Source organism: Triticum urartu, chromosome 3A (assembly GCF_056163025.1).
Source record: "Triticum urartu cultivar PI428250 chromosome 3A, HENAU_Tu73, whole genome shotgun sequence".
In the NCBI taxonomy this organism is placed as follows: domain Eukaryota; kingdom Viridiplantae; phylum Streptophyta; class Magnoliopsida; order Poales; family Poaceae; genus Triticum; species Triticum urartu.
In genome coordinates, this window is record NC_141875.1 from 543,745,089 (window position 1) to 543,758,566 (window position 13,478).

The following is a 13,478-nucleotide window of genomic DNA, read 5'->3' on the forward strand; positions in this document are numbered from 1 at the left end:
CCTGATAATAAATGTTACACTGTCACAAAGCCCTCTCGGTAGTCTGAAACAAGACATCGAGTAAACTGGAATTGCCTGAGCCACACTTTTTATAAGAACCTCCTTCCCAGCAGCAGATAACAACTTTTCCATCCAGCCTTTCACTTTCTCCCACACCCTGTCTCTCAAATACTTGAATGTTCCATTCTTCGAATGTCCCACATCAGTTGGCATGCCCAAATATTTCTCGCTGAAGGATTCGTTCTGCACTTGGAGCTGATTTTTTACTCCATCTCTTACGATCTGAGAACACCCTTTGCTGAAAAATATGGTAGATTTTGCATTGTTAATTCTTTGGCCGGACGCATTGCAATATACTTCCAACAGGTTGGAAACTCGCTCTGCACCCTCCACACTAGTCTTGAAAAGCAACAGGTTGTCATCTGCAAACAAAAGGTGGTTAACGGCTGGGGTCGTCGGCGGCCACCTTAATACCTGCCAACAACGATGACTGAGAACTGGATTTCAGGAGGCACGAAAGGCCCTCTGCTGCGATCAAGAAAAGGTAAGGGGAGAAAGGATCTCCCTGCCGAATTCCTCTGGATGGTTCAAAACTTTCAAGCTTTTCTCCATTGAATAGGACTGAAAAAGAAACACTCGAGATCATTGCCATCACTGTATCTATCCATGACAGCGCAAACCCCAACTTCTCCATAATAGCTTTCAGGTACGGCCATTCGAGCCTATCATAGGCCTTCATCATGTCTAACTTCAAAGCACAATGGTTATTGTTTCTCGACCTATTACGCTTCATAAAATGTAAGCACTCATAGGCACAAATAATGTTGTCCGTTATCAATCTTCCCGGTATGAAAGCAGACTGTTTTTCAGAGATAATGTCTGGCAGTACTAGTTTCAATCTATTTGCCACCACCTTCGAGGCAATTTTGTAAACATTGGGAGAATGGCCCGACACCAATTGAGCAGGATGCGAGGACAATGGGTGTGGCCCATTTCGTCCTAGCTTTGAACCTCCACTAGCCTGGTTCTCCCTGTTGGTGCTATTTTTATAGCACCGTTTCTACCGTGTGTTTCAATCTTGAAAAACACAATCAACGTGATTGTACAAAATCACCCATCACCAGTTTTTTTTACAAATACGCATCAGATGCGTATCATTTCATTGATATGTGAAATAGAATAATAGGGATTACGATGAATCTCACACTATGTATGCCAAGAGGCGCAACGGAGAGACACAAACGAGCAGAGGAGGGGTTGCTCAGCCCAAGTGCAAGAATGCTAGGTTACAAGGATGATAGCATGCATGGACTGGCCTATCGGCTTGTCTCACCAAATCACCACCCTACTCGGTCTCAGAGCCCCTGCAAAGCGGGAAGCCCTCTTGTTTGTAAAAATAAAACGAAGACATTTTATGGCTAACAAGGCGAGGTGCAACATAACAAGACAACTTTTTTCGAAAAGGAAGATTATCTCCGGTCTCTGCATCAGGGCAATGCATACAGCCATTTTATTAATTATTCATCAAAATCTTACAAAATAATACATCAATAAGTCTGAAGCCATTATCTTGACAACATCTGTCATTACTCCTATTTAATTGATGATGGGGTGCGTATTGCTGGGGCCGACTGGCCGGACCTCACACCAAACTCAACATCTAGAATCGAAGACCTCAACCAAGCCGCAATCGCCAGGTCTGGGGCACACACCGGTCCAGCGCACTCTCAGCGGGCATCACATGCACCCGCTGCAGAGTTCGCCGCCACCATGTTCTATCGATCCATATTTAGAGCAGGTACCGATGCATCGACCTTGCCAGACCCGCTGTCGATACCACCACGACGCCAGACAACGCCACCTTCCTATGCATATCCAAGTCGTGCGGTGTGGCCTACTTGCGTCCGAGTCATACGTTGTGGATCATGTGCAAGTGGTGGGCGTTGGAGCGGCGGCTCCGAACGATGGGTGGGTGGCGACTTGGTGCTACGTGGTTAGCGAGTTCGTCTGCCCAGTTGACGCAATCCGTGGGATTGGTCGGGCTGGTATGCCAAGGCGGCGGCCTTGGACATCTTTGGCGCATCATTCGTGGTCTATGGTGGTCGTCTTGGGTAGCATGGGCTACAAGGCGTCTGTTTGTGCGGCGATGCAGCTCGAGTACGTGCGGACCAAGTTGGAGCGGCAGTTCTGAATTCGGCGATGTGTGTTTGGCGCGACTTTGGTCTTCTGTCTGTGCTTGACGAGGCTTAGTTGCTTGCGCGGTTTTTCGGCTTGATTTCCTCATAAACTTAGGCCATTATGTTCAGTTTTTTATCTGGTTTTCCTTATAAACTGGAGTAAAAAAATTAAATGAATTCAGTTGGGGAGCAACCCCCCCCCCCCGGCAGTTTCAAAAAAATAAAATAATTGGAGGCAAAATCTTGAAATGATACACCAAAAAAAATGATTTACACTCTAATGGGAGATCAATACTTCTTTAAATACAATCGAAGGGCAGCCCATCTTCCTGCCTAGGCTTTGTGGCATTATGTTACAAACAACACGATGGCAGGTAATGGGTGTAGGCAATGCCTCTGTTGGGGAAGGACGATTTTTTAAAAAGATATTGGTATTGTATAAGAGACACATGAGGAATATGGTGTTATGAAGTTCCATATAAAATGAACATTCAGCATTGATCACTTATTTTGCCAAATACTCCCACGAAGTATCAAAAAATGTCTTATATTTTTATACGGAGGGAGTAACTTATTATTTCTATTTCCAACGTTTCACAAGATTTCAAAATAGATGTGGTCATGGTGGCTAGTTCTACTTAGAGAAATGGAATGACTGCATAAAAGGAATTTCGAAAAACAATAAATCTGCTGCTAGTCAAGTCAACACAGTAGAACAACGCTACTGATCTAGCATAGATTCATATATAGGGTGGCCCAATGACATCGAAGACATACACTTTGAGAAACTTACCCTTTTACAAAAGATCTATAAGAACACAAGAAATAGGCAGACTAATCCCAGATTGCTACGGTCTCAACTGAACTAATTATACTCTCAAGTTAATCTACGGTCAGCATACTAAATTCTGCGAGTCTTAGCTGCTTTCTCCAATATATCAGCAATGAGAGAAGGACATGTCCTTTTCAGGGACTCATACCCCTTACTTGCCATCACACCAACCATTCTATTTGAAGAGTTGATGAATCCAATGCATGCATCTTTGAGCTTGCTGCAATGATGCTGGTCGGCTAAAGCTAAGGTGGTCGCAACAGTCCCGGTATGAAGAACCTCACAAAGTTTGATCTCGCACATGTACTTCATCCTTTCCATGGCGTACCTATCTGCGGCCACTAGCAAATGCCTAAGCATTTCTTCATACTCATCGTCATCCAGGTAATCCAATGGAGGCAACGAATCAGTGTAGATGAAGTGAAGCAGTCCTCTGAAAACATCGGGCTGCATGTCTTCGACAGTTATGCTGCGGCTATTCTCGTCCCTCATCGGGCCGTAGAACTTCACCCTGAAGACCGGCGACCGCATTGCGAGGATGATCTTATGAGCTGGGAAAACCTCCTCCTTGACCTTGAAAGACACATCGGATCCCTCCGTAGCCTCCAGCAAGCTGCTAAGGTTATCAACCAATTCGGACGGCGGCGCCTGGGCCTCAAAGTTAACCTTGACATCAGCCTCTTGTGCGTCCTTCAACTCGATGACGGCAAGATTGCACTCGAGGATAAGGGTGTCCTCCAGAATGTACGACCACAGCTCCGTCCTCCTCATGAAATGGGTGTAGCCCGAGCAGCGGTGATAGTTATCAGTAGAGTTAAACACCAGCGGTTCGTACTGGCTAGGGATCGGCCACGTGAAAGGCGGCGGCGGCCAGGCTTGGTCGACCACCCTCATATGGTGGAGCGCCCTCGCCTCTGCGTTCTGGGTCTTGAGCTCGAGGAAGACTGAGACGTAGTCCTTGCTGTCCTCGTTGACGCCGTCGGGGTAGAAGTAGACGCACCAGTCGTGGCCGCCGACGCGGAAGGTGGTGGACCGGATGGACTTGCCGACGCCGAGGCCCCTGCACAGGCTGTAGCCATCGATCTTGAACAGGTGTGTGCCCTGCGCGGTCTCCGGGCGCAGGCCGACGCCGACATCGTCCGTGGTGGGATCCGGGATGCCGACATTGTTCGACTGGCGCAGCGGGGAAGGAGAACGGGGACGAGGCGATTCGGGAGGAGGGGAACGGCGGCGCGGCGAGGCGATTCGTGAGTTGTTTTGTTTTGTTTGAGCTGTTAGGATTTGACGATTCGTGTGGGGCTTCTGCTTTGTACGTACTACTTGGAGGGCTCCTGTACTTATTATTGCGCGTGGCTTTTTCCGATTCGGACACAGCAGTACCTTTTTCGATTTAAACCCGGTCAGATTTGAACATCTAGCTATTTTCAGCTTCCTGCCCGTTCTGCAATTCCTCGTGTTCATCCGTAATTAGGAAACAACGACGAGTATACGGAGTGGCATCATAAACAAAAAGAGCAGCATTTTCAAAAAAGAGAGAGCCATCGATGGGGTGCCCAGATCAGTCACCTTCTCCATTGTTGATCCTGCACCATGTGACCGTCTGATTTGTCGACTCCTTCATTCTTTCCCCACACAAACGCGGAGAGAGAGAGAGAGAGAGACGTGCCCTAGCTCATAGGCTCGCGGGCGTTGTCCCTCCCCTCTACAGGACCATCGGTGCGCCGCACTCCGCCTTGTCGTCGACAGCGCGACAAGTTGGTTAGACATGCTTTTACTTCAACTCTACTGTTTTTTGGGATAATATTTGTTGGAAATATGCCCTAGAGGCAATAATAAAAGCTTTATTATTATATTTCCTTGTTCATGATAATTGTCTTTATTCATGCTATAATTGTATTATCCGGAAATCGTAATATATGTGTGAATAACAGACACCAACATGTCCCTAGTAAGCCTCTAGTTGACTAGCTCGTTGATCAACAGATAGTCATGGTTTCCTGACTATGGACATTGGATGTCATTGATAACGAGATCACATCATTAGGAGAATGATGTGATGGACGAGACCCAATCCTAAACATAGCACAAGATCGTATAGTTCGTTTGCTAGAGTTTTCCAATGTCAAGTATCTTTTCCTTAGACCATGAGATCGTGTAACTCCCGGATACCGTAGGAGTGCTTTGGGTATACCAAACGTCACAACGTAACTGGGTGACTATAAAGGTAGACTACGGGTATCTCCGAAAGTGTCTGTTGGGTTGACATGTATCAAGACTGGGATTTGTCACTCCGTATGACGGAGAGGTATCACTGGGCCCACTCGGTAATGCATCATCATAATGAGCTCAAAGTGACCAAGTGTCTGGTCACGGGATCATGCATTACGGTACGAGTAAAGTGACTTGCCGGTAACGAGATTGAACGAGGTATTGGGATACCGACGATCGAATCTCGGGCAAGTAACATATCGATTGACAAAGGGAATTGCATACGGGGTTGATTGAATCCTCGACATCGTGGTTCATCCGATGAGATCATCGTGGAGCATGTGGGAGCCAACATGGGTATCCAGATCCCGCTGTTGGTTATTGACCGGAGAGTCGTCTCGGTCATGTCTGCTTGTCTCCCGAACCCGTAGGGTCTACACACTTAAGGTTCGGTGACGCTAGGGTTGTGAAGATATGTATATGCAGTAACCCGAATGTTGTTCGGAGTCCCGGATGAGATCCCGGACGTCACGAGGAGTTCCGGAATGGTCCGGAGGTAAAGAATTATATATAGGAAGTGCTGTTTTGTCCATCGGGACAAGTTTCGGGGTTATCGGTATTGTACCGGGACCACCGGAGGGGTCCCGGGGGCCCACCGGGTGGGGCCACCTGTCCCGGGGGGCCACATGGGCTGTAGGGGGTGCGCCTTGGCCTAGATGGGCCAAGGGCATCAGCCCCACTAGGCCCATGCGCCTAGGGTTTCCATGGGGGAGGAGTCCCACTAGTGGAAGTAGGTGCCTTGGGGGGGAGGGAAACCTCCCCTTGGCAGCCGCACCTAGGAGATTGGATCTCCTAGGCTGCGCACCCCCCCCTTGGCCCTCCTATATATAGTGGGGGAGAGGAGGGACTTCATACCCCAGCCCCTGGCGCCTCCCTCTCTCCCCGTTACGTCTCTCCTTCGTAGTATAGGCGAAGCCCTCCTACTGTGACGCCCTGCATCCACCACCACGCCGTCGTGCTGCTGGATCTTCATCAACCTCTCCTCCCCCCTTGCTGGATCAAGAAGGAGGAGACGTCTCCCGTCCCGTACGTGTGTTGAACGCGGAGGTGCCGTCCGTTCGGTGCTTGGTCATCGGTGATTTGGATCACATCGAGTACGCCTTCCTCATCCCCATTCTTTGAACGCTTCCGCGCATGATCTACAAAGGTATGTAGATGCATCCGATGACTCGTTGCTAGATGAACTCCTAGATGGATCTTGGTGAAACGAGTAGGAAAAATTTTGTTTTCTGCAATGTTTCCCAACAGTGGCATCATGAGCTAGGTCTATGCGTAGTTCTTCTTGCACGAGTAGAACACAATTTGTTGTGGGCGTAGATTTGTCAACTTTCTTGCCGCTACTAGTCTTTTCTTGCTTTAGCGGTATTGTGGGATGAAGCGGCCCAGACCAACCTTACACGTACGCTTACGTGAGACCGGTTCCACCGACTAACATGCACTAGTTGCATAAGGTGGCTGGCGGGTGTCTGTCTCTCCCACTTTAGTTGGAGCGGATTCGATGAACAGGGTCCTTATGAAGGGTAAATAGAAGTTGACAAATCACGTTGTGGCTTTAACGTAGGTAAGAAGACGTTCTTGCTAGAACCCTAATTCAGCCACGTAAAACTTGCAACAACAATTAGAGGACGTCTAACTTGTTTTTGCAGCAAGTGGTTTGTGATATGATATGGCCAAAGTTGTGATGAATGATGAATGATCTATATGTGATGTATGAGATGTTCATGCTATTGTAATAGGGATCACGACTTGCATGTCGATGAGTATGACAACCGGCAGGAGCCATAGGAGTTGTCTTTATTCTTTTATATGACCTGCGTGTCATTGAGAAACGCCATGTAAATTACTTTACTTTATTGCTAAACGCGTTAGCCATAGTAGTAGAAGTAATAGTTGGCGAGCAACTTCATGGAGACACGATGATGGAGATCATGATGATGGAGATCATGGTGTCAAGCCGGTGACAAGATGATCATGGAGCCCCAGATGGAGATCAAAGGAGCTATGTGATATTGGCCATATCATGTCACGTTCATTATTTGATTGCATGTGATGTTTATCATGTTTTGCATCTTGTTTACTTAGAACGACAGTAGTAAATAAGATGATCCCTCATACTAATTTCAAGAAGTGTTCCCCCTAACTATGCACCGTTGCGACAGTTCGCTGTTTCAAAACATCACATGATGATCGGGTGTTTTATTCAGACGTTCACATACAACGGGTGTAAGACAGATTTACACATGCAAACACTTAGGTTGACTTGACGAGCCTAGCATGTACAGACATGACCTCGGAACACAGAAGACCGAAAGGTCGAGCATGAGTCGTATAGAAGATACGATCAACATGAAGATGTTCACCGATGTTGACTAGTCCGTCTCACGTGATGATCGGACACGGCCTAGTCAACTCGGATCATGTAATACTTAGATGACTAGAGGGATGTCTAATCTAAGTTGGAGTTCATTAATAATTTGATTAAATGAACTTAATTATCATGAACTTAGTCTAAAATCTTTGCAATATGTCTTGTAGATCAAATGGCCAACGTAGTCCTCAACTTCAACGCGTTCCTAGAGAAAACCAAGCTGAAAGACGATGGCAGCAACTATACGGACTAGGTCCGGAACCTGAGGATCATCCTCATAGCTGCCAAGAAAGATTATGTCCTACAAGCACCGCTAGGTGAAGCTCCCGTCCCACAGAACCAAGACGTTATGAACGCATGGCAGACACGTGTTGACGACTACTCCCTTGTTTAGTGCGGCATGCTTTACAGCTTAGAGCCGGGGCTCCAAAAGCGTTTTGAGAGACATGGAGCATATGAGATGTTCGAAGAGCTGAAAATGGTTTTTCAAGCTCATGCCCGGATCGAGAGATATGAAGTCTCCGATAAGTTCTTCAGCTGTAAGATGGAGGAAAATAGTTCTGTCAGTGAGCACATACTCACTATGTCTGGGTTGCATAACCGCTTGTCTCAGCTGGGAGTTAATCTCCCGGATGATGCGGTCATTGACAGAATCCTCCAGTCGCTTCCACCAAGCTACAAGAGCTTTGTGATGAACTTCAACATGCAGGGGATGCAAAAGACCATTCCTGAGTTGTTCTCAATGCTGAAATCAGCGGAGGTAGAAGTCAAGAAGGAACATCAAGTGTTGATGGTCAATAAAACCACTAAGTTCAAGAAAGGCAAGGGTAAAAAGAACTTCAAGAAGGACGGCAAGGAGGTTGCCGCGCCCGGCAAGCAAGCTGCCGGGAAGAAGCCAAAGAATGGACCCAAGCCCGAGACTGAGTGCTTTTATTGCAAGGGAAGCGGTCACTGGAAGCGGAACTGCCCTAAATACTTAGCAGACAAGAAGGCCGGCAAAACAAAAGGTATATGTGATATACATGTAATTGATGTGTACCTTACTAGTGCCCGTAGTAGCTCCTGGGTATTTGATACCGGTGCAGTTGCTCACATTTGTAACTCAAAGCAGGGGCTGCGGAATAAGCGGAAACTGGCAAAGGACGAGGTGACGATGCACGTCGGGAATGGTTCCAAGGTCAATGTGATCACCGTCGGCACGCTACCTCTACATCTACCTTCGGGATTAGTTTTAAACCTTAATAATTGTTATTTAGTGCCAGCTTTGAGCATGGACATTGTATCGGGATCTCGTTTAATTCGAGATGGCTACTCATTTAAATCCGAGAATAATGGTTGTTCTATTTATATGAGAGATATGTTTTATGATCATGCTCCTATGGTGAATGGTTTATTCTTTATGAATCTCGAACGTGATACTACACATGTTCATAATGTGAGTACCAAAAGATGTAAGGTTGATAATGATAGTCCCACATACTTGTGGCACTGCCGCCTTGGTCACATAGGTGTCAAACGCATGAAGAAACTCCATGCAGATGGACTTTTGGAGTCTCTTGATTATGAATCATTTGACACGTGCGAACCATGCCTCATGGGTAAGATGACCAAGACTCCGTTCTCAGGAACAATGGAGCGAGCAACCAACTTATTGGAAATCATACATACTGATGTGTGCGGTCCAATGAGTGTTGAGGCTCGCGGTGGCTATCGTTATGTTCTCACGCTCACTGATGATTTAAGTAGATATGGGTATATCTACTTAATGAAACACAAGTCTGAAACCTTTGAAAAGTTCAAGGAATTTCAGAGTGAGGTTGAGAATCAACGTGACAGGAAAATCAAGTTTCTACGATTAGATCGTGGAGGAGAATACTTGAGTCACGAGTTTGGCACACACTTAAGAAAATGTGGAATAGTTTCACAACTCACGCCGCCTGGAACACCTCAGCGTAACGGTGTGTCCGAACGTCGTAATCGCACTCTATTAGATATGGTGCGATCTATGATGTCTCTTACCGATTTACCGCTATCTTTTTGGGGCTATGCTTTAGAGACTGCCGCATTCACTTTAAATAGGGCTCCGTCGAAATCCGTTGAGACGACACCGTATGAATTATGGTTTGGGAAGAAACCTAAGCTGTCGTTTCTAAAAGTTTGGGGATGCGATGCTTATGTCAAGAAACTTCAACCTGAAAAGCTCGAACCCAAGTCAGAAAAATGCGTCTTCATAGGATACCCAAAAGAAACTATTGGGTATACCTTCTACCTCAGATCCGAAGGGAAGATCTTTGTTGCCAAGAATGGGTCCTTTCTAGAGAAAGAGTTTCTCTCGAAAGAAGTAAGTGGGAGGAAAGTAGAGCTTGATGAAGTATTACCTCTTGAACCGGCAAATGGCGCAACTCAAGAAAATGTTCCTGAGGTGCCTGCACCGACTAGAGAGGAAGTTAATGATAATGATCAAGATACTTCTGATCAAGCTCCTACTGAAATTCGAAGGTCCACAAGGACACGTTCCGCACTAGAGTGGTATGGCAACCCTGTCTTGGAAATCATGTTGTTAGACAACGGTGAACCTTCGAACTATGAAGAAGCGATGGCGGGCCCGGATTCCGACAAATGGCTAGAAGCCATGAAATCCGAGATAGGATCCATGTATGAAAATGAAGTATGGACTTTGACTGACTTGCCCGTTGAACGGCGAGCCATAGAAAATAAATGGATCTTTAAGAAGAAGATAGGCGCGGATGGTAATGTGACCATCTATAAAGCTCGACTTGTCGCTAAGGGTTATCGACAAGTTCAAGGGGTTGACTACGATGAGACTTTCTCACCGGTAGCGAAGCTAAAGTCCGTCCGAATCATGTTAGCAATTGCCGCATTCTACGATTATGAGATATGGCAAATGGACGTCAAAACGGCATTCCTTAATGGTTTCCTTAAGGAAGAATTGTATATGATGCAGTCGGAAGGTTTTGTCGATCCTAAAAATGCTGACAAGGTGTGCAAGCTCCAACGCTCGATTTATGGGCTGGTGCAAGCATCTCGGAGTTGGAACATTCGCTTTGATGAGATGATCAAAGCGTTTGGGTTTACACAGACTTATGGAGAAGCCTGCGTTTACAAGAAAGTGAGTGGGAGCTCTGTAGCATTTCTCATATTATATGTAGATGACATACTTTTGATGGGAAATGATATAGAACTCTTGGACAGCATCAAGGCCTACTTGAATAAGAGTTTTTCAATGAAGGACCTTGGAGAAGCTGCTTATATATTAGGCATCAAAATCTATAGAGATAGATCGAGACGCCTCATAGGTCTTTCACAAAGTACATACCTTGATAAGATATTGAAGAAGTTCAATATGGATCAATCTAAGAAGGGGTTCTTGCCTGTGTTACAAGGTATGAAATTGAGCTCAGCTCAATGTCCGACCATGGCAGAAGATATAGAAGAGATGAGCGTCATCCCCTATGTGTCAGCCATAGGTTCTATTATGTATGCCATGCTGTGTACCAGACCTGATGTAAACCTTGCCGTAAGTTTGGTAGGAAGGTACCAAAGTAATCCCGGCAAGGAACACTGGATAGCGGTCAAGAATATTCTGAAGTACCTGAAAAGGACTAAGGAAATGTTTCTCGTTTATGGAGGTGACGAAGAGCTCGTCGTAAAGGGTTACGTCGACGCTAGCTTCAACACAGATCTGGATGACTCAAAGTCACAAACCGGATACGTGTATATTTTGAATGGTGGGGCAGTAAGCTGGTGCAGTTGCAAGCAAAGCGTCGTGGCGGGATCTACATGTGAAGCGGAGTACATGGCAGCCTCGGAGGCAGCACATGAAGCAATATGGGTGAAGGAGTTCATCACCGACCTAGGAGTCATACCCAATGCGTCGGGGCCGATCAAGCTCTTCTGTGACAACACTGGAGCTATTGCTCTTGCCAAGGAGCCCAGGTTTCACAAAAGGACAAGGCACATCAAGCGTCGCTTCAACTCCATTCGTGAAAATGTTCAAGATGGAGACATAGAGATTTGTAAAGTACATACGGACCTGAATGTAGCGGATCCGTTGACTAAACCTCTCCCTAGAGCAAAACATGATCAACACCAGAATTCCATGGGTGTTCGATTCATCACAATGTAACTAGATTATTGACTCTAGTGCAAGTGGGAGACTGTTGGAAATATGCCCTAGAGGCAATAATAAAAGCTTTATTATTATATTTCCTTGTTCATGATAATTGTCTTTATTCATGCTATAATTGTATTATCCAGAAATCGTAATACATGTGTGAATAACAGACACCAACATGTCCCTAGTAAGCCTCTAGTTGACTAGCTCGTTGATCAACAGATAGTCATGGTTTCCTGACTATGGACATTGGATGTCATTGATAACGAGATCACATCATTAGGAGAATGATGTGATGGACGAGACCCAATCCTAAACATAGCACAAGATCGTATAGTTCGTTTGCTAGAGTTTTCCAATATCAAGTATCTTTTCCTTAGACCATGAGATCGTGTAACTCCCGGATACCGTAGGAGTGCTTTGGGTATACCAAACGTCACAACGTAACTGGGTGACTATAAAGGTAGACTACGGGTATCTCCGAAAGTGTCTGTTGGGTTGACATGTATCAAGACTGGGATTTGTCACTCCGTATGACGGAGAGGTATCACTGGGCCCACTCGGTAATGCATCATCATAATGAGCTCAAAGTGACCAAGTGTCTGGTCATGGGATCATGCATTACGGTACGAGTAAAGTGACTTGCCGGTAACGAGATTGAACGAGGTATTGGGATACCGACGATCGAATCTCGGACAAGTAACATATCGATTGACAAAGGGAATTGCATACGGGGTTGATTGAATCCTCGACATCGTGGTTCATCCGATGAGATCATCGTGGAGCATGTGGGAGCCAACATGGGTATCCAGATCCCGCTGTTGGTTATTGACCGGAGAGTCGTCTCGGTCATGTCTGCTTGTCTCCCGAACCCGTAGGGTCTACACACTTAAGGTTCGGTGACGCTAGGGTTGTGAAGATATGTATATGCAGTAACCCGAATGTTGTTCGGAGTCCTGGATGAGATCCCAGACGTCACGAGGAGTTCCGGAATGGTCCGGAGGTAAAGAATTATATATAGGAAGTGCTGTTTTGTCCATCGGGACAAGTTTCGGGGTTATCGGTATTGTACCGGGACCACCGGAGGGGTCCCGGGGGCCCACCGGGTGGGGCCACCTGTCCCGGGGGGCCACATGGGCTGTAGGGGGTGCGCCTTGGCCTATATGGGCCAAGGGCATCAGCCCCACTAGGCCCATGCGCCTAGGGTTTCCATGGGGGAGGAGTCCCACTAGTGGAAGTAGGTGCCTTGGGGGGGAGGGAAACCTCCCCTTGGCAGCCGCACCTAGGAGATTGGATCTCCTAGGCTGCGCACCCCCCCTTGGCCCTCCTATATATAGTGGGGGAGAGGAGGGACTTCATACCCCAGCCCCTGGCGCCTCCCTCTCTCCCCGTTACGTCTCTCCTTCGTAGTATAGGCGAAGCCCTCCTACTGTGACGCCCTGCATCCACCACCACGCCGTCGTGCTGCTGGATCTTCATCAACCTCTCCTCCCCCCTTGCTGGATCAAGAAGGAGGAGACGTCTCCCGTCCCGTACGTGTGTTGAACGCGGAGGTGCCGTCCGTTTGGCGCTTGGTCATCGGTGATTTGGATCACGTCGAGTACGCCTTCCTCATCCCCGTTCTTTGAACGCTTCCGCACATGATCTACAAAGGTATGTAGATGCATCCGATGACTCGTTGCTAGATGAACTCCTAGA

At 46.9% G+C, this 13,478-nt stretch overlaps 2 pseudogenes across 1 annotated transcript in view; one reads left to right on the top strand and one right to left on the bottom strand.

The window, feature by feature from the left end:
- The window catches only part of LOC125541263 (uncharacterized), a 251,915-nt pseudogene that overhangs the window by 22,076 nt on the left and 216,361 nt on the right, over positions 1-13,478 (top strand). The window lies entirely within an intron of this gene.
- LOC125533245 (BTB/POZ and MATH domain-containing protein 1 pseudogene) lies at positions 3,079-4,175 on the bottom strand (annotated as a pseudogene).